General features: G+C 34.1%; 1 long non-coding RNA gene across 2 annotated transcripts in view; it reads left to right on the top strand.

Moving 5' to 3' along the window:
* LOC118168463 overlaps positions 1-23,356 on the top strand; it is an 82,039-nt gene that overhangs the window by 40,934 nt on the left and 17,749 nt on the right. Inside the window, exons 2-3 of one of the 2 annotated variants that reach the window (XR_004751574.1) lie at positions 5,487-5,619; positions 12,005-12,109. This is a non-coding gene — a long non-coding RNA (uncharacterized LOC118168463). Of the gene's footprint in view, positions 1-5,486; positions 5,620-12,004; positions 12,110-23,356 lie in introns of those variants that run through there. The other variant, XR_004751573.1, reaches the window with a different exon arrangement.

Below are 23,356 nucleotides of genomic sequence, written 5' to 3' on the forward strand. Positions count from 1 at the left end.
ATATATTGTATGGAGGGAGATATAGTAGAAATATATACCCGGATATGGATTTTATAGTTTCTATATCTCCTTCTGAAGTAAGTGAAATCTGGGAAACTTTCATCAGTATTATAACTTTGTTGCAGCCTACAGAAATCATATGAGGAGGAAACACTAACTCACTTGCCACATTTTCACTGCTTAGCTTTCACAGGCTTTTATTTCCCCCTCTATGTGACATCAGTGCCATCTGGAATGCAAGGAGCCCCTTATCCACCGGTGACTGGCAGAGACCACCATCTCTGTTCACTTATGATCTGTTTAACTGCCTAATACATTGGGTACTGTCAGCTTTCACTCACCACCAGTCTAAGTGGGGTATGAGCCAGGTGCCCTAGAGTTTAAAGTCTCTGTATTACTATGCCAATTCTCCGAGTCTTGTTAGAAATCTAAGTGTTTTTATGGATTTAATCTGAAGTAATGCTGGAACTCCAGATCTATGTGACAGGATGGAGTCTACACACAAGTCACTCAAGAACTAAATCTACTAAAATATGTTACTGAGGTTTTTCTTTATTCCTTGCTCCATGTCCAATGAATTATAACATGATAGATAAACTGCATGGTGCAAAACATGCCAAAATCAGTATTGCACACTTTATTCAGTGAGCAGGCAGAACATATGATCCTTTCTAAGTTTAATGTGATAATGTTGCATTATAAGTGAAGACAATTGACTGTGCATAACTGCATTAAGCAAACTCACTATGCTAAACCATCTATTACATTTAATCAAGTTTGAGGGAGGTCTGCAATTCTATCCCATTTAAATCAGTGAATTAGCACTGTTGTAGATGAATGGAAGGGAATTAGGGAAAGAAAAGAAAGGAGTTGACAAACTGCAAGAACAAAAATACTGACTTGGAAATCACTATACCTTTACCATGATATCCATGAAGAATATAGGTCCACAGAAGGCATCCATTTATTCAGTGTTAACTGTTGTCTAGAATTATTTCACCCCTGTATAAACTTTTCCTTTACTCTCACAAAAATTAAATTTACAACTATTTTGACTATATACTGTTACAAGTGATCTGTAAAAAGGAAAACCATATTAGATTATGCTTCTGCCCAGAGCACTTAGAGGTGTGTCTTTTGCATCTCTCTTGGACCATTGGAGTTACTGCTGTCTGTGCTCTCCTCAACATGGCAAACAATTTTTCATTATATCTCAATTTCAAACAAGCAATCACACAAAGATAGGGTTGTTTTTGTTTCCTTGTTTGTCTGTTTGTTTTTGTAAGCCCCAGACTGGCAGACCTAAGATAGGGATATCTTGACATCTCCAATAGTAACCATGCTATGACACTATGTGGACAAAAGGGCACTTGTTTAGAGAACAAGACATTTCATTACATCTCCATGCCTAGAAGGCCTAACTGTCACCATGCAGAAATTGTCTTATCTGACAGCCTATAGTGCAAGAGTCTGCTATTAGAATATGAATTTGCATAAGAATGATATTCACATAAACAGGAAAAATAAAGTAAATAAATAAATAAAATAATAATAAAAAAAAGAACTTGAACTCCAGTCCACTGGCAGTCAAAATATAGACCCTAGGTGAGGCTTACCACAGCAGGTATGTATCTCTACTTGTTTAAATTATTAAAGAAATGAAGCATTACTAGAAGCACACTGGGAAAAATATTCTAAAGCTTTATATGTTGTTGTAATGTTGTAAAATGTTGTTGTAATTTTATTAATTTTAATCTAGACAGAGGCAAATTCAAGTACTGTAAAAATATTCCATCAACCTGGAGAAGGCTGAGGTGATATCCATGGTTTTGGGTGGATTGTAGGCAGATAAATAATATCTTCTGAAAGAGATCTTTCAGGATGTAAATCCCATGACAATTTACTAAAATGATGTGCAGAGCTAAAAATTTTCCACAAGGCTTTGAAACTTTCAGATATTTTTTAAATTGTTGTTAGACTGTCAGGTGATATTGACAGCCCAGTTCCACTGAAATCAAACTGAAATATACTCAGAATAAAACAATGTCTATATTTAGAGGAGAGGGAAGAAAAAATAAAAAAGATTAGAAATAATAGTTTCTTCCAAATAGCAGGGTTTTTTTTTGCAACATAATTTAGATGTAAAGTTCTATGTAGACATCTGTGAAATAAGATGTCTGTTTGGTATTTAATCTTATACATTTTAAATATATTTGTAAATGTGGACTGAAACATGAGAATAATGTGAATTTATTTTCCATTTAATTTGTTTTAAAGTTAAGCCTTTTTATATGTTCCAATATTTTCACATTAAAGAATCTGAGCCTGACTTATATGCTGAAAAGAACATAGGGGAAAATTTAAAATGTAGATAATTTGAATTAAAAAATATTTGCAAAAAAAATCTTTATTAAAAAATCTTAACATTAATAGCTACAATAATAGCTACTGGCAGTGTAGCACCATGTTTTGTAATGCTCTTTATATATCTTAAAAGTGTATAAAGTACTCAAGTCTTGGTTATTAAGTCAAAAATCTATAAACCAGTCTAGAAATCTAGAAACCAGAAAATCAGTTGTCATCATATTAAAAATACAACTTGCAGGGAAAATAAAAAACATTATTTATGAACTTTTAATGAAATTTTGGTAAAATTCTAAGGAACTTATGTTTGTTATGACTTTGCACGATATTTATAGCTTCTCCTTTGCCTGCAAATTACAGACATTAAATACGTTTCTCTCTTGTACATGCTTACAGCACAGCAAGACATGCTCTGATAATTGAATTCAAGCAGCCTAAGAAGTATCCTGGAAGCTGAGGTGCAGGGTTTGACTCTCTGTCCATTCCCAGTCCATTTCTACACAAAGTTAGAGAGCTTAGTGTACATCAGGTCTGACACTTTTTCAATTTCACTGGGTGTATTTTCGCTTTTTTTTTTTTTTTTTTTTTTTTTCTAGAAGATGAGTATTAAATTGGCTATGGATAAAATAAGGTTATGACTCTTTTATGCTTCTGTGCAAAGATTTTTAGCACTGTATTCTTAACACGTTATCTGTGTAGAGACTATATGACTGGCCAGTTATTAGACACAAAAATTGTTAACCTATGTCATTTAAACATAATTTCAGGGTCTTTTAACTTCTGTATTACTTTACTGAATTTGGGGATATAAATCCAAATTACTTTCTCATATCAGGATGGAAAAATCATTTCTTAAATACATGGTAGAGATACAAGGGGAGGGGGAAAACACAATGGATGTGATCTTAAAGAATTTCTAAGTTCTTGAACTTTTTTTTTTTTTTTCAATAATAATTTGAAGGTTTTAAACTCTGAAATGACCATTCAGAAATGGTAACAATCAAACATATTCTGTGAACTGCAAAAGTAGGAAAGAAGAAAACCACAGAGAAAAAAAAATAATATTATATATAATAAATATATGTATAATATATATTATATATAGAGAGAATGAATATTATATATATTTATATGCTTAGTGCTTTATGGTTAAGGAGATGAAAATGAAGGCTTATAAGCTTTTTTATAGGAGGATGGTAAAATTACCAGTGTTCGTCATCATAATATTCTAATACATCTGTATTGGGTTTGCATGGCAAGGTTTTGGTAGCAGGGGGGCTGCAGGGGTGACCTCTGTAAGTAGAATCTAGAAGCTGCCCCATGTTAGATAAGGGCCAGTTTCAGCCGGCTCCAAACAAAGCTGAGCCAATAAGTGATGCTGTTTGCACCTCTGTGAGAACAGATTTAGGAAAGGGAAAAAAAATGCTGGAGCACAACAGCAGCTGGGAGAGTGAGGAGTGAGGAACAGCCCTGCAGACACCAAGGTAAGCAGTTAAGGGCAGGAAGTGCTGTATGCACCAGAGCATTAAGTTCCGCTGCGGCCTGTAGAGAGTCCTCTAGTGGAGCAGGCTGTCCCCCTGCAGCCCATGGGTCCCACATGGAGCAGATCTCCATGCTGCAGCCCATGGAGGAGCCCCCGATGGAGCAGGTGGATGTGGCCTGGAGGAGACTGTGGCCGAGGGAGAGCTCCTGCATGATCAGGCCCCGGGCCAGAGCTGCAGCCCGTGGAGAGGAGCCCATGCAGGAGCAGGGGGTCTGGGGGGAGCTGGCACCCGTGGGGGACCCGTGCTGGAGCAGTTTGCTCCTGGGGGATGGACGCCGTGGTACGGAGCCATGTGGCAGCAGTTCTTGAAGAGCTGCGGCCTGTGGTAAGCCCATGTAGGATCAGTTTGGGAAGGACGGCATCCCGTGGGAGAGACCTCACATGGAGCAGGGGCAGTGAGGGATTGGTAGGTATGTGTCATTAACTGATTTCTCCAGTGTCACTAATAAAATTCCTTTATTAATTTAAAATTATGTAAAATGTAAATTATTTAAATTATTTAAAATTAATTATAAAACAAGAAAAAATAATATCAGGAACTGGACCAAAAGTAGTTGCACAAACTATAATGGTATAATTCTATGAATTTGTAATTTTAATGCATAATTAACTATAACAAAAATATATGATTGTGCTGTCAGTCATACAATTTTAACTTAGCTGGACTTAATCATTATTAAAATGTGATTGGTTAAAACTCTCAGAAAAAAAAGGGGGGGGCAAAAAAAGACAACACATATTCAGAGTGACTATGGCAATAAAACTCATGTGACTAGGTTTTTGCAGTGACTGGATCCCTAATGAAAGTTTTCTGAGAAGATCATTTGTGCTTTGAATAATTAAAGCATGCATCATAACTTAAATTACAGTGCTACTGATTAAATTAAATCAAGCTTCTCCCATGTTGCAGTGTATCTAAAGATAATTACTCTCCTTTCCTAAAGTAGTTTGTCAGTTTGAATGGAGTAATTTGGCAAAGGAAGTTGCACCTGGGGCTGCTGTCATGTCTTCTAAGGTTTGGGGCATTTGGTCTTTATGAGAATTGGAATGCTGCAGATAGCTCTTGATAAAACCAACTGATGTCTTCTCTGTACAAGTAATTTTTTAGTTCCCTAGCATTTTATTTGTTGGTTTTGAGGCACTTTCCAAGAAAAATAGAAGCAAAGGTAACACATTTTGACCTGTTAAATGCAGTAGCAAGACTAGGTTATGACTCTTCATTATCTTTTAATGAAAAAACTATTTTTTTTAATGGAAAAAAAAAAAAAAGCCTGAAGTTGTTTTGTCAGTGAAATGGAATTGTGAAAATGAAAATTGAATTGTTTCTGGTGTTAACGAGCTATAACTTCAAGAAAGTTATCCATTTAGTATAAATTTCCAGAAATGAAAGAAACCCAAAGCCTTAAATCGGATTATCAAAGAGAAGCACTACAGTAAGCCTAATCATCTATCTGATGTGAGTTTAGAATATATAAATATATAAGAATATGTAAGCTTATATAAGAATATATAAGCAAGACAAACAGCAGCATGTCATAGAAAACGGGGAAAGCATAGCACCTTCTCATTCATCTCACAGGTGCCCATGTCATGTGGAAGATGTTTGAGGAAATGCTTTCAGGCTAAAGGCTTCAAGAATACCTCATGCTTAATAGGCTGGTCACCTGCAAGAAGTGATATCTATGATCACAGCCATTCTCTGAGTGTTTTTAGTAAGAGATTATAAGAAATGCCTCTGAATTTCACATATAACACCTAATAATTAGGCTTATAACATTATCCTATATATTTAAATTTATATCCTAATTACTGAGCAGATGCAATATACCTAGGTCACCTTTAACCCCTACGGGCAGAGCTGATCTGTTTGTAGTACTTCTTTTATTCTGTTTTAATCACGTTCTAATGAATCCAGTGAATGCTCAGTTACATATGTAAAATGAAACAATTCTCATCAGGATGGAATAAGACCCTGTATTTTTGATACCCAATGCTTTTTAACAATGATATAACAGAATACACTCCAGAGAGGTGAGAAGTGAGTGCAAATTTATTCCAGCAATGGAATAAAACAGTTCTGTATTAAAACCTGAAGGCACGCTCTCATTTTTGGTGTAGTGCATGGTGGCAGCATACCCATGAGTTTTCTGAATGGAATCCTACCTTGTTTCTTTTCTGAGAACAGAGGGAAAGGCAGCTGTCAGCAGAATTCAACATCAGTTTGAAACCAGTGTGAAATAACAATTCTAATAATATAATTTCCTTATGTCTTTTTGTACTGTAAATCAAAACCAATACAAGGCAGTCTCAATTACCTTTGAGACTTTCACATGCATTACAAACATAAGATTTCCAGCACGTTTCTGAAACAGAGTAATATTGATGATCTTATATTATTACTCGTCTATATGTGACATTAATTTGTTTACACTAACCTCCAGAAATGTTACACATCCAAGAAGAGAAACTAGAGTTCCCATCCCATATCTATATGACCATTATTCCTGTCCTTAACATACACAGAAATTAAATATTCAAGTAATTCTTACTGGCTACTGAGATAAGAATCTATGTATGCTATAGATATATAGGCTATATCATTAGTACCTGCACAGTGTCACAGAAGTCACAGAGTATATCAATAAGATCCATCCTGAGCTTTCCATTACAAATGCCTTCCCTATAAGATTTGCAGTCCTGTAGCATGTCTTTCACGGACAGCTCTGTAACCTTTAACTGTTATTGTAGTGAAAGCACAGTACTTCTTGGTGGTTTCATCCTGATGGACAGCTAAACTCCACCATGTTAATCTCTCATTCTCTCTCCTAAAAGGAAAAGTGGGAGAAAATATGACAGAAAAGAACTCAAGGGTCGGGATAAAGACAGGGAGATCACTCAACAGTTACCATCATGGGCAAAACAGACTCAGCATAGGGAGATCAATGTAACATTGGCTATTACTAACAGACTAGAGAAATGTGAGAGCGTGAGCAGGTGCTGATGGAATTAGTAATAGTTACTGTGAAAAAGATGTTATTGATGGGAACACCTGCTGCCTGTGGGAGGATATCCAAAGGAGGAAGCTTGCCTTGGGACCCCATCACTGCTCTTTTTTTTTTTTTTTTTCTTTTTTTTTTTTTTTTTTCTTCTTCTCTCTTGCTAAGTAACTTTTTCATCACTGAAGTCGATATAGACCATTGATTACAGATTCCTGCAAACAGTGTTTTGTGCACATAAGCCTGTCTCAAAATCTTCTGTGCAACGTTTCCCTTTCTGTTTCTCCTATCACATAAGAACTTACTGCTGGACTACAAATGTGCTGGGAGTCTAGAGTCTGAGACGCATTTACCACTGACTTACTGAGCAATCAGAAAGAAGTCAATTTTTGCCTCTGCCACTTGATTAGGAATGCCAAGAGTAGCTTGGTGAAATCTCCTGGAATGTATTCAGTGGGATGCCAGACATGATCATGGTGAAAGTTTCTGGCCTATATTATATTGCTTTATGATTTTTACCACTTTGGAAAAGTGCTTTCCAATCTCCATATTTAACTAAGTTATTAATAGTGTTTGTAATGGAAAATGCAATACTGAATTTCAGTCATCTCAATGTCATTATTTGACGTGTTCACCAGTCTGCTCACTTTTGTGTTCCTTCAAACTATTTGCAGTAATTAATTTTGCACATTTTTGCCTGGCATCTTATGATTAGCTAAATGGAAACAAAAATGACAGCCAGAAGGGAGTGATGATCTTGTGTGTGTGTGTGTGTGTGTGCGCACCATTACTGCTGTCTTTGTTGTGGTTCAGGATGCTACCTGAACTTAATTGTACTAGAAATTTCCTGAGCTTAAACTGTTCATAATCAAGAGAATTTTAAGAGATTACTGAGAGAGTGAACATGACATCAGTAGCTAGCAGCCATCTCTCTATGATCCTTATTTACATTCCCCTTAGGAATAGCTACCAGTACCACTGGAAAATTTCCCATTCTCTCTTCTTAGTTCATGAGGTAAAGACATGGTACACCTATGTTCTGTACAGCTAGATATATGTGCAGTGTGGTTATGGAGTATGTTTATTTGATTAACACAGTAGATTGAAATAATTCTGATCAGTGTGGGTTATTAAAGTAAACTTCTGTCACTAATCCCAGTTTCCAAAATACAGAAAATTATTTTTAAAAGCTGTGAAGGACACCATTTTTCATTTGAAATTGTGCACATTAATTAGCTAATTGTATGTGCAAATGACTAATTGTCATTAGCAAATTTAATTACCCTATCAGCAAATGTAATCATTGTAATTATACACTCAAACCAGGAATATGCTTGCTAATTGTATAAAACTTATATCTAACAAGGCCAAAGATGTATTTAAGGTAGCACCTTCCGTGGATTACAGGTCTTAACTTTTACTTTGCATTAATTATTTATAGCCAAGCTTGATTAATTATCTCACAGGATAGAAAATTCTGCTACCAGCCTTTGTTAGAATTTCTTCAAATAATTAGTTTCTCAGTACTCAAAGACAATTTTTTATTTTTTCTGACCTTATCATTTGAACACATTCTATCACAGTGTTATTTAATCTAGAAAGAAAATCTGTGAGCTAAGTATAAAGAGAAAAGGCAAAGACTATAAACTCCATCATATTCTCATAAGGAGACCTGAAACATACAGAGACATCATTTGTTGAAATACACACATGAATGTTCATTGTGACTGTTCATAAGTACATGAATGTTATTGCTGGTTTTCCTTTCCTGTATACCATGCTATATTTAATCAAATGGCTGTTATGGTGTGCAATCAAAGCTTTCCCTAAGCTCACATCATGGTTAGTGTGATGAAAACGTGTAACTCACTTTTCTCCCTTTTTTTTTTTTTTCCCCCTAGGGTTGTATAAAGCTGGTGGTTTGGGCTTCACTGCTATTTTTTTCTCCACCTTATATATTTCCTATCTTTATAACAGCAATTGTTTGCTTCTCAGTGCAGAGCCAAATAATTTCTTCCCATTCTTTCTTGTTCATTTAGCTTTTGTATCTTGGTGAAAGCTATACATATTCTGAATATATTGAAAAGAATGGCTGAACATACCTCTGAATTTGATAGAATTTATAGTAGTGGCTAAATGAATGGTGGAATCTAATACCTCAGGCAAAAATTATTTCTGAACTATTTTGTTGCTGCCAGTGTATAGGGGGTACATGGGGTTCAGTTGTGATGTTGTTATACAGACAAAATTCAGTCTTTTATTACGACAGAAAGCAATGCATTCCATGAGATATCTCAGTTGCTGGTATGCAGTATAACAATGATTCAATATCTTGTCTTCAATGTATCCAGGAGAAAGCATTGTTTTCTATTCAAATGAAATATGTCTTTATGGCGTATTTTCATTGTGGCATAATAGCAGAACTGTTGGCCCCAGTCTTAAAGTGATATATTTAAATATTCTGGATTAAGGCTGGCCAAAATTAGTTTGAATTTCTTATAAGAAGTCTGTATGGAGCACAGAAGGTGAGTTTAATACAGACATGCATTGCTGTAATCCATGTATTGCTTAAACCCCTTAGAGAATTCTGTAATTCTTGAAGTTTGAAATTAATAAAGTCGAGATGTAGAAGTATTGTAATATAGCAACTCAGTAAAGTGTTGAGGCAAAATCAGTCTGAATTATTGTCTGTACAAATGGGACAGTGTTTTGGTCAACTCTACAACTATTAAGCTGGCAGGGAAGCTCTAGCTTTGTGTTGTAACAAAACCTTTTTCTATGAAACAGGTTGAAAGGACCTCAGATACTGAATGGAGGATATCTCTGTGAGATAACTCTGTTTTTTGAACCATGTGTAGTATTATGAGTAAATGTTACAACTCATTCAATCAGAAGTGTGGAGATCTGCTCCATGTGGGACCCATGGGCTGCAGGGGGACAGCCTGTTCCACCAGGGCCCTCTCCACAAGCCATAGGGGAAGCTCCAGCACATGGACCACCTCCTGCCCTCCTTCTGCACTGGCCTTGGTGTCTGCACCAGTGTTTTTGCAGCAGTGTGTTTGTTTGTTTGTTTGTTTGTTTGTTTTCTCTTCATTTTCTTAAATCTGCTCTCACAAGGATGCAATCAGAATCACTCACTGATGCAGCTTCGGCCCATGGTGAGCCCCTTTTGGATCTGGCTCAAGCTGGCTCTGATATGACATGGAGCAGCTACTGGATTCTTCTCAATGAGGCTACCCCTGCAGCACCCCCCTGTTCATTGGTTTAATGAACAGATCTAAGCAAGTGATTCATGGCATATAAATTATTTGACAACTTCATTTTCTTTTCCTTCTCATGGTGAACCAAGCCAAAAGCATATTTTTTGTTTTGAAAATGTATTTATTTTTTGTCATGCTATTTTTTACTGGATAGAATGATTACAAGTTTTCAGGGACTTCAAAAACTGTTTTTTGCATTCTGATATTTTAATTCTATTCATAATTTTTTGTGTATCTTATAAATTGCATTGTACTCTTACTTCCTGACTTTTGTAACAGCTCTTTGAAACCTCTAGTCCTGTTTTTCTCAGCAGTGTCCAATGCCAAATTATTATCATCAGTATGAGTGCAACAACTCCTATTTTCAAGTAGTTGATGTGTGAGAGTACAATGTAAAACAATGTGTTTTGGGTCTTATCTCTAGAAATTAGCAAGAATCTTTTTTCCATTAACTCCAGTTGAAGTTGATCACTGTCCTTGTGAGAATCCTGATGACTGGAAACTCAAATGCTTTAATGTTCATGGATCATGAAGATAGAATGCAAATAAGGAGAGTTGAACAAATACTTAATAGAATTTTTCTTAGCATGCATGTTGATTAATTGCCTGGAATGCCCTGAAGTTTCAGTTGGTTAAGGCTTTTTGTTTAAACTTTTCTTAAACTTTACATATGTTATTTTATGCCTTTAACATATTTCATTTTGCTTCAGAAGAGGCTCTGACTGTGAAATAAGAATAATCTTCTTAAGCATGTGCCCAGGACAATCCCGATTTCAGGGAGTTTCTCAGTTTCTCTTGTTATGTCATGCACCTAAGTGTTTGGAAATGCTTGTAAAGGAAGAAGCATCTTTGTTTTCATACAGGATGTTATCTGTTAAAATTTTACAAAATCCATGGAAATAGGCAACCCAGCTATAAGACTTCTGCCAGTGCCAACAAGGTCTTGCTCTTCCCAAACCCCTGGAGCTGCTGCTCATGAAACAGTTGTCTGTCTGGGCTTGCATAATAGGTATTGCTGAAGTAGTGCCTCAACCCCAAGGACTATGCAGTGAGTGGACAGATCTCAGTGGATTTGGTTCCAGACAGACTTGGCAGGTCCTATCAAGAGAACTCTTTTTTATGTGCAATTTTATTTTACCTTTGAATGTTTAGAGAAACATTGCCCACTACTTAAGAAAAAAAAAAAAAAAAAGTACAAAATGAAATACTTGTTATCCTCAAGCAATATTTTAAGGGTTCTTTTTAAGGGTGCTTTTATTGTAGGATTTTATTCTGTTTATTTTAGTCCATTTTGTTTGCAGAGGTTTAAGTTAACCACAACTTTTTTCATGATATTTTATGAGGCCTTCAGTGACATTTACCTGGAACAACAAAGGTCAGAGTCAAAGTGTACTGGTATCACAGTACAAAATAGTCTACATTGCACCCAACTCCATTATACCTAACAAACTCATGTTATTCTGTCACTGTGACAGCCATTCTGGTTGCTTGCAAAGACTAAAAGTACAAAAATCAAAGGAGTAGATCAACTATTCAAAGTAATATGCTCATGTAAATCTCAGGGTTCTACCAACACTGCTTGAATTTGAGCAGAAAGTTCAACAAAACAGGGTTGATTTTATAAAGTTATGGTTTTTCGTGACTTTTTCAGAAAGCGTGACTTAAACTCACTAAAAGAGAATGTGTGTGGCTGACTCACCGAATATTCTGGGAGAGTTAGTTTGCTGGTATTTAAAGAATGTGCTCTTTAGATAAACCAAATATATTGCAGAGGAACGTCACAAAAGAGGGTACTATAAAACCAGCTATGGGCAAATCTTTATAAACACTCAATTTTTCAGGGAAGGCATGAGACTGCTAAATGATGCAGGTCAGCTGGACTGTATTCTCTTGCACTGTGCTCTTTTAGGGATGAGGATCTAAAGAGTCTTTGGTGGAAGGTAAGCAGTGCTGCAGTGGAGGTCGACCCCTTTTTTTTTTTTTTTTTCTTTTTTTCCCCTTTGTTTCCATAACACTGCATCAATGCCTCAGACTAGTACTAAAATCCATGATTTTTAAATGCTTCTTTTCTCAGTTAGGTAAAGTAAAATTTAAGTCTTAAATTGCATTAGTTCACCTGAAGAAATGATCAGGGGACAACATTTTCTGTAAATACAGTTATGACTAACAACAGTTACCATTACACCACAGGAGAATGGCATAGAAAGAACTCTAATGCAGAACTTTGTTGAACTATATCTCATAGAAAAATAAAAATCTTAATGCTCTTTGAGAAAAAAAAAAAAAATACTTCAGTCTTTATGTAAAATGCTGATGGATAAGGACTTTTTTCTTGGTAACCTTTTTAAGGCTTTTCTCTCCTCAGAGTTAGAATTGTATTCCTAATAGATTTTCAAAATTTTTGCTATAAATTAGTCTTTTCATTGTCAGAAAAGATTTCAGACTGAGCAAACCAGCCCTACTATCTGAGAGATACTAAAGATGCTACTGTCTTCATCCTTGTGTGCTAGTAGATCCAGCTACAATGTTAAACAAAGTAGAACCTATCTCTCCAATAGCAAAAGCATCTTTGTCCCAGCATAACCTCAGATGCTCTTCTTTGCCTACTTTTTGTGATCCAAAACCCACTTTTGCCTACAGTGCTAAGAAGCCCATCTTTTACAACTGGTTTTGTAGTTGTGAACACTTTTTCCTCTAGATTTGCAGTTAGAAAAACTGCAATTTTAATTCCTTCTTCAGTAACAAAAACTGAATCCAAGTTTTCAATAAAAATAAAATTAATCTAATTACAAAGAAGAAACTATTATCATATCACCTCTTCTTCATACATATCAACAGTTGGCATCTTCTGTTTACTGGAACAATATTTTAATTTCTACCTGTTCTATTTTCAGGCATTAGTTTTTAATAGTAAGATTTAAAATTGAAAATATCTTTTGCTGTTGCTTTTATTTTCTTGCCACTTAAATAAATAAATAAATAAATAAATAAATAAAGTCACCTACAGGAAAATAAAAGTCAATACTGACCAGTTTCTCTTCAGTCAAAATAATAAAATCCCATTTTCAGCATAGGTTTCTGAGCAACACTTTACTTCCTACTTTTCAGAAGCTGTACATCAAACTACCTCCAAAAAATATTAGCATGGCTTTTAACGATAAGGGATATTTGTTATTAAGTGAACTGTGGTATGCACAATTATAATGCTTCACATTCTTTCAAGGACATAGAGATTCTTTAAACTGACCTATGCTCAATGACTACTGGAGTTAAGGCTTAATGAAATTAACAAGGCAGCTTTTTAGCAGTTTTCATTGGTATAGAATTGCACCAAAAAAAAATAAATCAAGTTACTTCAGTGTTAGGCAGTTTTAAGAAGGACTGCCAACTACAACAGGGAATTGTAAGCCAACAGTATTCCTAGATTTCAATCTCAGAGGTAAGTACTCTGCAGTCTAATTTAACCTTTTCATCTCATGTGTTGCCTGTGTATGAAATTGATATAAAACTTGCTTAACACTCAAGAGCATCATGAGAATTAATGTTTGTAAAAGAGTTTTTCTTGATGGACTGGTTAGCATATGTTTATCCGCTCAGTGGCAAACACATACCTAATGGAAGTGGAGTGCTGCTGAGCTCCTGAGGGGATGCTGTACTGGGGACAGGTAGTGCAGCATCAGCAGGAGCCTTGTTACTAGAGCCTACATGTGCAGTGTGCCAGATCGTGGTGGCAAGAAAGTCACAGTGACAGCTCAAAGAAAAGTATCCTTTTATGCTAAATAGCATAATGAAAAGTGGTATAAAATGAAAGGTTGGTATTTTACCTTGTTTTTGGAACTTCTTTTGCTTCAGATATGGAAATTTACCAAGTATAATTTCACGATATCAAGAATTTATGCTGTAATATTTAAACAAGAGAATTAGATCCAGAAATTCTGAGGAGATACATCTCCTCTTAAAAAGCTGTTGGCAACATTCTCATTTCAAATGGCTGACAGGGTGCTTCAAAATCATTTGTTTTTATCTGCTTATAATTTTTCTCACTTTATATGTTTCCTCTCCAAAGTTATTGTACCTCTTTTAGTCTTTGTTTCCAGAAGAACTAGCTTGATTGATACGATGGAAGATTTAATGTATATAAATTGAATATTTTTCACCAAAATAATTTGATTTGTTTTGGTGTGACTTTCTTCTCAAGGGAAGCTTTAACTAAAAATAGTTCAAGCATCTCTATGTTCTAATTTGAAAGACTGATCACACTCTTTCTTTGTAAAGCTTTATTTTAGCACTTGCTATTCCTTCTTCCTTTCCAAAGTTATTGTGCCATACTGTTGAGGCACCTGCCATGTTGATTTCACTTCAGTGTTGGGTGAAAATAGTTCTAGTTCTGTGAAATAATTCATACATGCATACAGTTTGTCAAGCACAAAATGTTTCTAAAAAATGAAAGATTTTATATAACTGTACTTTCTTATTGCAATGAAATGTAACTCTACCAAGAAAACAAAACCATCTTTTTCTCTTCTTGATATTCTTCTGAATCGTGAGTCCAAATTCTTATCTAAAATCAAGTAAAGAGATCCTTTCATAACATATGCAGTTAAAAGGTTTATGTCAAAACAAGTGCCTCAGATGACTTCAGCACTAATAATTTTATTTGTATTTGTATGAATGCCTCCATATAAAAGAAGTAAACAAAAATGTACATCTGTTTCAAGGAGGGTATTTACTTTCTTTTTTTCTTTTTTTGCCCTTCAGTATTCTCTCTGGAGTAAACTTATACTTTATATTAAAGTGAACCTGAGTGTTTACTGCATTTGTTTAAAAACAAACATACATACATACAACCAAACAAACAAAAAACCCTACTGAGTCTAGTGACTGAACAAAGCTGGTTTATACCTATATTCCTCCTAATCATTTAAGTAGAACCCAGATCTGAAGTGCAATTCCTCTTCAAATCTAATCTTGCATGTCCAAGTTTCTATGTTGAAATCAGGCTAAACTGAAATGTATTCCCTCCAAATGAGCTTCTTATCTTCAACTCAGTAATTTCATGTGTGTCCATGTGTTCTGCTTGGAATAATACGTCTTAAAGAAATTTAGCTTAACAAATCTTCCAACACACAATGGAGAACAGATTTGCTAGGTTGTGGGGTTCAACAGCTGATAACAAGCCAAAACAAAAGATTGTTTTATTGTCTAGGCATTTGAGAGATCTTTAGTTTCATTGATTTACTCATATAATGAGTTCAGAAGCAGGCTATGAAATGACAAACCTGGCAGAAAACAGCCAGGGGCACCAGGAACACCTTGAATAACAGGGCTACTTCAAAGGGAACATCATCTTACAAATCATCTTAATGAGATGATGTGCTTTAGGAGCCAGGGAGTTTTAAATATTTGATTGAAACTTTCTTGAGAGTAATCTTTTTTAGAGATCTCAGCCAACCGCAAATTTATACTTTTTAGTTTTCCTTGCTCTGATTTTGTTCAGATTTAAGATTGCTGACAAGTTTTCTGAATCCTCAGCACACATGTACCCAAATATGGTTTGCTGATTACAAAGAATTTTAATAAATCAGTGCTCATACAGTACAGCTGCCTGAAAAACATCTGTTTTAATCACACTGGTAACGCTTGCAGTTCTTCCTGACTTTTAAGTAGCAACATACATTGAACCTTTGGGAAAATCCAGTTTGCACAAGGGTGAAGTTTGGAGAAGGCTCCAAAAAGAAGTGTTTTGAACCAATTTCAGTGTAATACCTTTGTAATTACTCATCTTAAAAAAAGATACAGTGGGGGGGGGGGGGGGGGGGGGGGGGGGGAATGCAACACTTTTTATGAGTCAAAAGTATGTATTCACCATAGAATTGTTCAGTACAGTAACACTACTTCCAACAGTTCAGTTTCACATAGGAATTGCTGTGTGCACAGTGTAACTGCAGAGTGTATATGAAATCATTTTCACATAATTTTCTTGAAAGCAAGTGGGCAGGAGAATCACATCTGCTGCTTCCAGGAGATGTCAGAAAGCACCCAGTGTATATCTATATATACAGCATGGTACTTCTGTTCATTAACACAGGATAAATCTGGGGAAATGTGGATGTTTCTTTTATGGCTGTGAGAGCCAAAGTCACATGCAAAGCATGACCAAAAACAAATCAGTCAGTATGAACACAAACCATGACTACTAAGTTTCCAATAAAAACCTTGTGGTGGGAAGAATAATCTGATTCTGTATGGAAAGGTGGCAGTTAAAAAAAAAAAAAAAAAAAAAAAAAGATAATGGGAAATTAAAAGAATTTATTTAAACAGCTCATTACTTCTTTCTGTACATACCTATTGACATGCATGTTGTTGTCACAGTGTGAGAATTCATTTGATTCATTTAGCTTTTTTCTTTCTATTTTTTTCTTTTCTATTTTTTTATTTCTTTTTAAAATTTGAATTCAGAACAGTGAAATTTTATTAGATTTCTCTTTTCATTTATCAGCCTTTTATTTTGTTAAGCAGACTGTTGGATAGTCTTTTTGTCTTTCTTTCCCTGAGCTCTTATTATGAGCTCTATTTTCAGAAAAATAAAAATAAAAATCTATCTAAATACATTAGTGCATTGTTGATAAACCATATGGAGCTCATACTGTAGCTCTCTAACCAAATCAGCAAGAAAGATACAGAAGTGATAAAAAGCTATTTCATTCCAGAGTAGTTATGTATAAGGAGTGCTACAGGGTCAGTTCTGGGTTCAGTTGTATTCACTGTTTTCAAAGGAGATTTAGATGGTGAAATAAAGACTAAAGACTTCTTGCATTTGCAGATAATAAGATATTGTGAGGTGATGTAAGAACAACAGATAGTCAGATTATAATTTATTCTATTTACACTGAAATTGCTTCAAAAAATTCAAAAAAATCAAAATTCACAGATGATGGTTTAGGAGGAATAGCCGTCTGTAAAACTAAAGAAGACATTCTTGAAAAATCCATTTGTTAGATTATAAACTCTGTTATAAGCTGAATAAGAATGAACAAAATCCATGCTGTTGTGAAACAGGCAAAATTGACACTGGAATATTCAAATATTCAAAAAGGTCTATAAAGACAAAAGCCTTAATAACATGACTAGGAGGGGTACAAAACGTTATTCGGCATTGTTATCATGTCCACTTCTGGTCACTGTAATTCAAGAATTATGTGCACCAACATAAGTTAATATAGAGGCAAACAGAAACTGAGAGATTTAGGAAACATGTTTGTTGAAATGCTGTAAAACAAACAAACAAACAAACAAAACAAACCACCACTGGTTTCAAGAAGAACAGTTAATATCTTCAAGTTAAAATCTTCAAGGACATAAAAAATCTAAAGAAAAATGAATGGTTTGTTCACTATCTCTCACACAAATAAGTAAATGAAATGAACAATTGAACTGATTATGTGTGGAGGTTGTGAAGACCCTACCAATTTTTAAGAAAAGAGTCAAGTGCGTGGCAAGAATGTCATTGATACAGTTTGACCCATTCTGGGCAATAAGGAAGGAAACGAAGAATGTAGTGGGGGTCTGTTGTTGTTGTTGTCACAGTCATAACACTTTTACAGAGCTTTTCCCTGTTTGAGCAAAGGATGGGACTGAGTACAATGATGTTTTGTTTGTTTGTTTGTTTTTCAATTCTTTCACAGGCAGGCCAAAGAGACAGGTTTTGTGGAAATACCAGATAAAAAGGACAATTACCTTATAGGTGAAAAATCAGAAACAAGAGGAAGTTAGGTAAACAAAGATTTGAAAATGAAGACAAGAAACTAGAATTTAATATAAAAAGAGGAAGCTCAGAAAAGTACACAGATGGATGACATGGTAAACAATCTTTGTGGTCTTTCTCTGTTTCTTGCTAATGCATCCTTTAGCTGATGTAAATTTGCCACTTAGAATCTTGTTGAGTTGATAAAGTGTTTTACTATCATTTCTTGCAACAGCTGTTTCTATGTCTTTGGTGCTATTTCTCACATATTCCCTCTTGTCTCATGTCATGCAGCCTTTTACTGTTTTGTGCTTTGTTTAATACGGATTTACTGCTCTTTTTTTCCAAGGGTATTGTTGAGGAATTGATGTTTACTTTGGCTTTCTTACTGTAGTTCTATATATTTTCATTTATCCAGCTTTCAGGTTTTACACACAGAAACTGGGAAGTTATTCTAGGCAGAAGATGTTAACATTTAGTATTGATAGTGGTTTTCAGATGGTGTAGCACCTGGAAAGTGTTCCACTATTCAGCTCTCAAATGCTGCTATAGTCTGTTTGTTTTTTGTTGTTTTTGGTGTGTGTGTCTATCTAGATTCATATGTTTTATTTTATATTTTGCTTTACATATATTTCTTAATTTGAAAGCAACTAGTCTTTACATTTTGAGTTCTAAGTGATTGCCCTAAATATTGATCATCACATGGAAAATATCAAGATGCTTTTGGCATGTCTTTATACGGGAATAATTTCCATTCATTTTGGAAGCATACCACTGCCACTTTTGCATTCTTATGACAATTAAAGACTTGGTAGAGAGTTAACAATGAAGACTTTTAGTGCTGTGCAGACACGTTTGAGAATATTGTCCAAGTCTAGTGATGGCTCTAGGGTTGGTCTATTATCGTTCAAAATACATCATGCTTTTGTTGTTGTGGTTACATTATTGTATAAAAATACATTGAGGTGGTACATTCAGAATTTGCAGAAGTGGATACAACAAAGTGTGGATAAGAAAAAAAAAAAAAAGTGATATAGAGAAAACGAACCCTTATGCAGTTGTAAAAGGTTGGTATTATGCAATAGATTTAGCATATGAAACTACATTTTCTTAAAAACACGTGTATTTGTTAATCTGGGAAATGATGGTACATCTGGTGAATTGGTTAGGTCAAGGAAGCTCTGTACATGTATGAATCTATCTTTTACTAACACCAAGATCTGTAAAATTATGCAAAATATATTTTGTGTAAAAGGGTATTATATATAACACAATACCTATGAGAAGGTATTATGACAACTCTGTTTAAGGGACATGGAAAGAAATTCACCTATATTTCAAGAAAATACAGTTTTGACCATGTCACAACTGATTATAATCAGTAAGACAAATTTCAATAAATTTTGGTTGCCTATACAAAACACATCTGTGTTCTATGGGCCAGACATTTCAGGTGTAGAAACCTTTCCAAGTACATACACAGCTCTATCATTATCACTATTCCACTGCCCTTTTTACATTCCAAAAACAAGAGAGGTGAGAACACAGTTGCATGCCAGATGTGAAATACATCGATGCATCAACCAACAATAGAAACATCTGTCTCTTAGGTAAATCTTCTGATTTCTTAATCTATTTTAGTTTTCAATGGCTCTTCATTTTATTTAATTTCATTTCATTACCATAGCAGTTAGTTTAAACTATTCCTTCTTTATTTTTAACAATGCTAGCCACAAAGTTCCCAGGAATTAAATTGTTAAAAAGCACTCAAGATTTAATGGATTTATCAGCCCATTAAAATCCTATTTTTTTTTTCCTCAACAGAAAGTATTGGGAACATATCTCTGTACATTTAAAGATATTTTATGTAGTGATGTTTTCTGTGATTTCTTATTCCTATAACATTACAAGCATTAAAACAGAAACACATTTATGACGCGTGTCATATATTTATATGCATAGTTTTTCAAGATTTCATTTTATTTTATATTTTTGTCCCAGAAAGAGAGCTAACTAGCATACTGGTCAAATCCAGAATTATGCAGTGACAAGACACTGTTGAATGCAATGAAGTTAAGCCAGAAAAAAACTGAGATCCATATGTTACCAAAGTTTACTCTAATATTGACTATGTTCAGCATATAGAGATAAACAGGAGCTGCAAACATTTATACATGGTATAGATGTATTCCTACATAAGTAATGGTATGATCCATTTTCAACCATTTGAGCGTTGTTACTCAATTATGTGTGTTGTAACTCTACCTTGACCTGTTACACAACTACTTCACTCAAAATATTTTCAATCCTCATCTAGGATACAGTCAACACAGACTACCTGAATACATGAAAATGGAAAAGTGTTATTTCTCTGTTTTATTATTATTATTATTATTATTATTATTAAGTTTGAATCCTCAATTGCCCAATGAAATAATAGCACTTTTTCTCATTTTTCAAAAAGGTCAAAGTAGGCAGGAAAAGTGAACTAGTAACAGTCCAATATGTCCGTTTGGAAAGTACACTACATAATTTAAGTTCATAACCCTATCCTAAGTTTTAATTTAAAAAATAAACATACAAATAAAGAGCAGAAAATGACAAAATAAGTAACAGAATTGTCTTTTCACACACACACACAAAAAAATTCACTTGAAATTATTATTTAGATTGAAAACATAATTGTGAATATGCATTGAATTCATCATTCTTTGTTTTGAAATAAATACTTAAAATATTGAAAAATATTTTGTTTCATTTCAAAATTATCCAAGAAATATTTAAATATTTTATTTCTAAAAAGTGAATTAATTTCATTATCGTTATTATTTTTGCTTTAAAATGTTTTAATTTCTGCTCAGACATTTTAATTCTGTTTGTATATTTTAGAAATGTGGGGTATGGGCAATCATTTCTGGTTGAGCCTCATAACAATTCACATTAGGTTTTCACACAGAGTGATTAGCAGTGTCCTTAAATAAAATTTCATAAATCATTGTGTATGCAATTGTAAATATCCATTTAAAATAAAAAGTGAATATGATGAACAATATCACTAAAACATTAACATTCCTACTTAAAAAAAAAAAAAAAAAAAAAAAAAAAAAGATCAGCAGAATTTGGATACATTTTTCGGTATTTTTAGGTAAAGAAGCAGCATAACTGTTAGATATTCATGAACACGTGTTTCCTGAAATTCCCTTCTCATGAAATTGCATTACATTGAATAGAATTTTTCAGAAAAATCACACATGTTGCCACATTTTTTGTTAAGAAGTATTGCAAAATAACAGATATGAATGTATAAAACATTTAAAATATAACCTTGGAAGGAGACTAAAGTTGTCTAAATCATCATATGATGAAGAAAGATTTTATGTGGTCACTGTTCTTTCTGAACTGTTCTGCATAGCAGTACTACTTTTAAACATTTAAATTCATAGTTGTTTCTTTGTAGGTACACCAGAGTAAGCTTTGAAACACACTTGCACAGTGCCTCTTTCGCATTTTGAACAATTATGGCATCATTATGTCTTGATTAGCAGAGGTGTTATCCTGATATGGATATTAACTATTCTGAACAAAGTATTTCAATGTATAATACTTTTCTGTAATGGAGAAAATATTCTTGGACTGCCAGTTTTCTTTTTTTCTCTCTCTCTTTTTTTTTCCTCTATTTTAAAAGAGAAGGTGTAGATACAATTTTCCTTAAATATATAGTTTGTAAATGTTCTAAGCCCCCAAAACTGGCTTAAAATTTATGTCCTTAGGTATTTCTTCATTATCTTTCTAAATTTTTAACCTTTATTTTTTACACATGGATTTGTATGCCTTAAAAAACTGGTATTTCTTGAATATTCACCTGATTGTAGGAGCTTGTGTTTTGTGAAAAAACAAAACACACAAAATAAACAAGCAAACAAAAAACAGTAGATATGGTGGGATTTTGTTACCTTAATATTTCAGTAGAATAGCAGTAGTCTTTTTTTTTAGTCTTTTTTTTGGTTTTTTTTTGGCCTTTCAGCTGACCTCAGTGTGCACTGAAACAGGATGTGAATGATTGGTAAATTACCCACATCTTTATTTACTAGCTAGTTGAAACAAGCATATTCAGAATACATGAAGCAAGAGAGTAATAATTGATTGGAGTTGCCACTCATTTTATGTATCTCTTAGTTATTTCAGATTTCTAATTTCATTATGAAGCACAAACAAGATCAGTAGAAAAGTCAAAACATGGCAGCAAAAGACAAACATCCTACACCAACTGTACCTTTTCATGGAATGCTGACATTTGTATCAATAAGCACCAGAGATGAGGCCCAAGATGTTCATTGCACTAGTTTAGAAGCAGCAGGAAAACAAAGCAAAACAAAACAGTTCTTACATAAATTTGTAAGATAGGTCTACCTAGCATTCACAGGTTCAAATGTATTGTCAATTACTTCTCATCTGTACTACAATTTGCAATAAAGTTTCTGTGATAGATTCTTCCGGTATAAAGCCTATTAATAACTCCTATATGTCTTATGTCATCTCCGATTAAGTTAATTTCATGCCATATATATTTCATTTATATATATTATATAAATATAAATATATATATTATATATATATATTGCAGTTTGGATATTAGTCCAACAATGGTAAATAAATAAATAAATAAATAAATAAAAAGATTTTTTTTTTTTGTTTTGGATAGAAAAATCCATATAGAATGATGGAGTAATTTGCATTTAAATAACAATGATGGTAATAAATCTAGAATATGCCTTGTCTTTGGCACTTAAATTCATTTATCATTAAATTGAACAGAAGCATTGACAACTTCTAAACAAAGAAGCCACAGTTACCTAAGAACTGTTTTTCAAATTTGGCTATTGAGCTTCATGAATTAATGATAAAAGAGCCTCTCAAATTAATGAAAGAGAAAGTCTCTTCCCATGGCTGTTCGTCATATAGCTACTGTCAAAGTAAATCGATTGTAAATGGTTTGTTTACAAATTTGCTTAAAAACGGATAAGTCACTGGATGAAAACCCACCTACTCAGTACTTCCTCAAGAAACATTCTACCTTTAACCCTGGGTAACTTTCCAAGTTAATTGAAAGGATCCTAATTCTAGGATTCTTATTATACACATGAACAGGAGGGTACTTTAATACTACAGTGGCAGTTCAGTCTCTTGCTCAACAGTGCCGACTTTCTCAGGTGAAAAAATATTCTATTTTTAGCTTATTATTTGAAGATTCAAATCAAATTTATCTTTAGAGACTAAAAGATGCTGGTGCTGGCTTGAAGTGGTGAGGCAGTCTCTCTTCAAGGCTCCTCTCTTCATGCCTGTTTATTAATTTGAGGATTAATTGGAATGAGAAAATGTAATCAAATTCTATCTTTATTAGACAATATAGTGGCTGTTTTTTGTTTTGTTTTGTTTTGTTTTGTTTTTC

Source organism: Oxyura jamaicensis, chromosome 5 (assembly GCF_011077185.1).
Source record: "Oxyura jamaicensis isolate SHBP4307 breed ruddy duck chromosome 5, BPBGC_Ojam_1.0, whole genome shotgun sequence".
NCBI lineage: Eukaryota > Metazoa > Chordata > Aves > Anseriformes > Anatidae > Oxyura > Oxyura jamaicensis.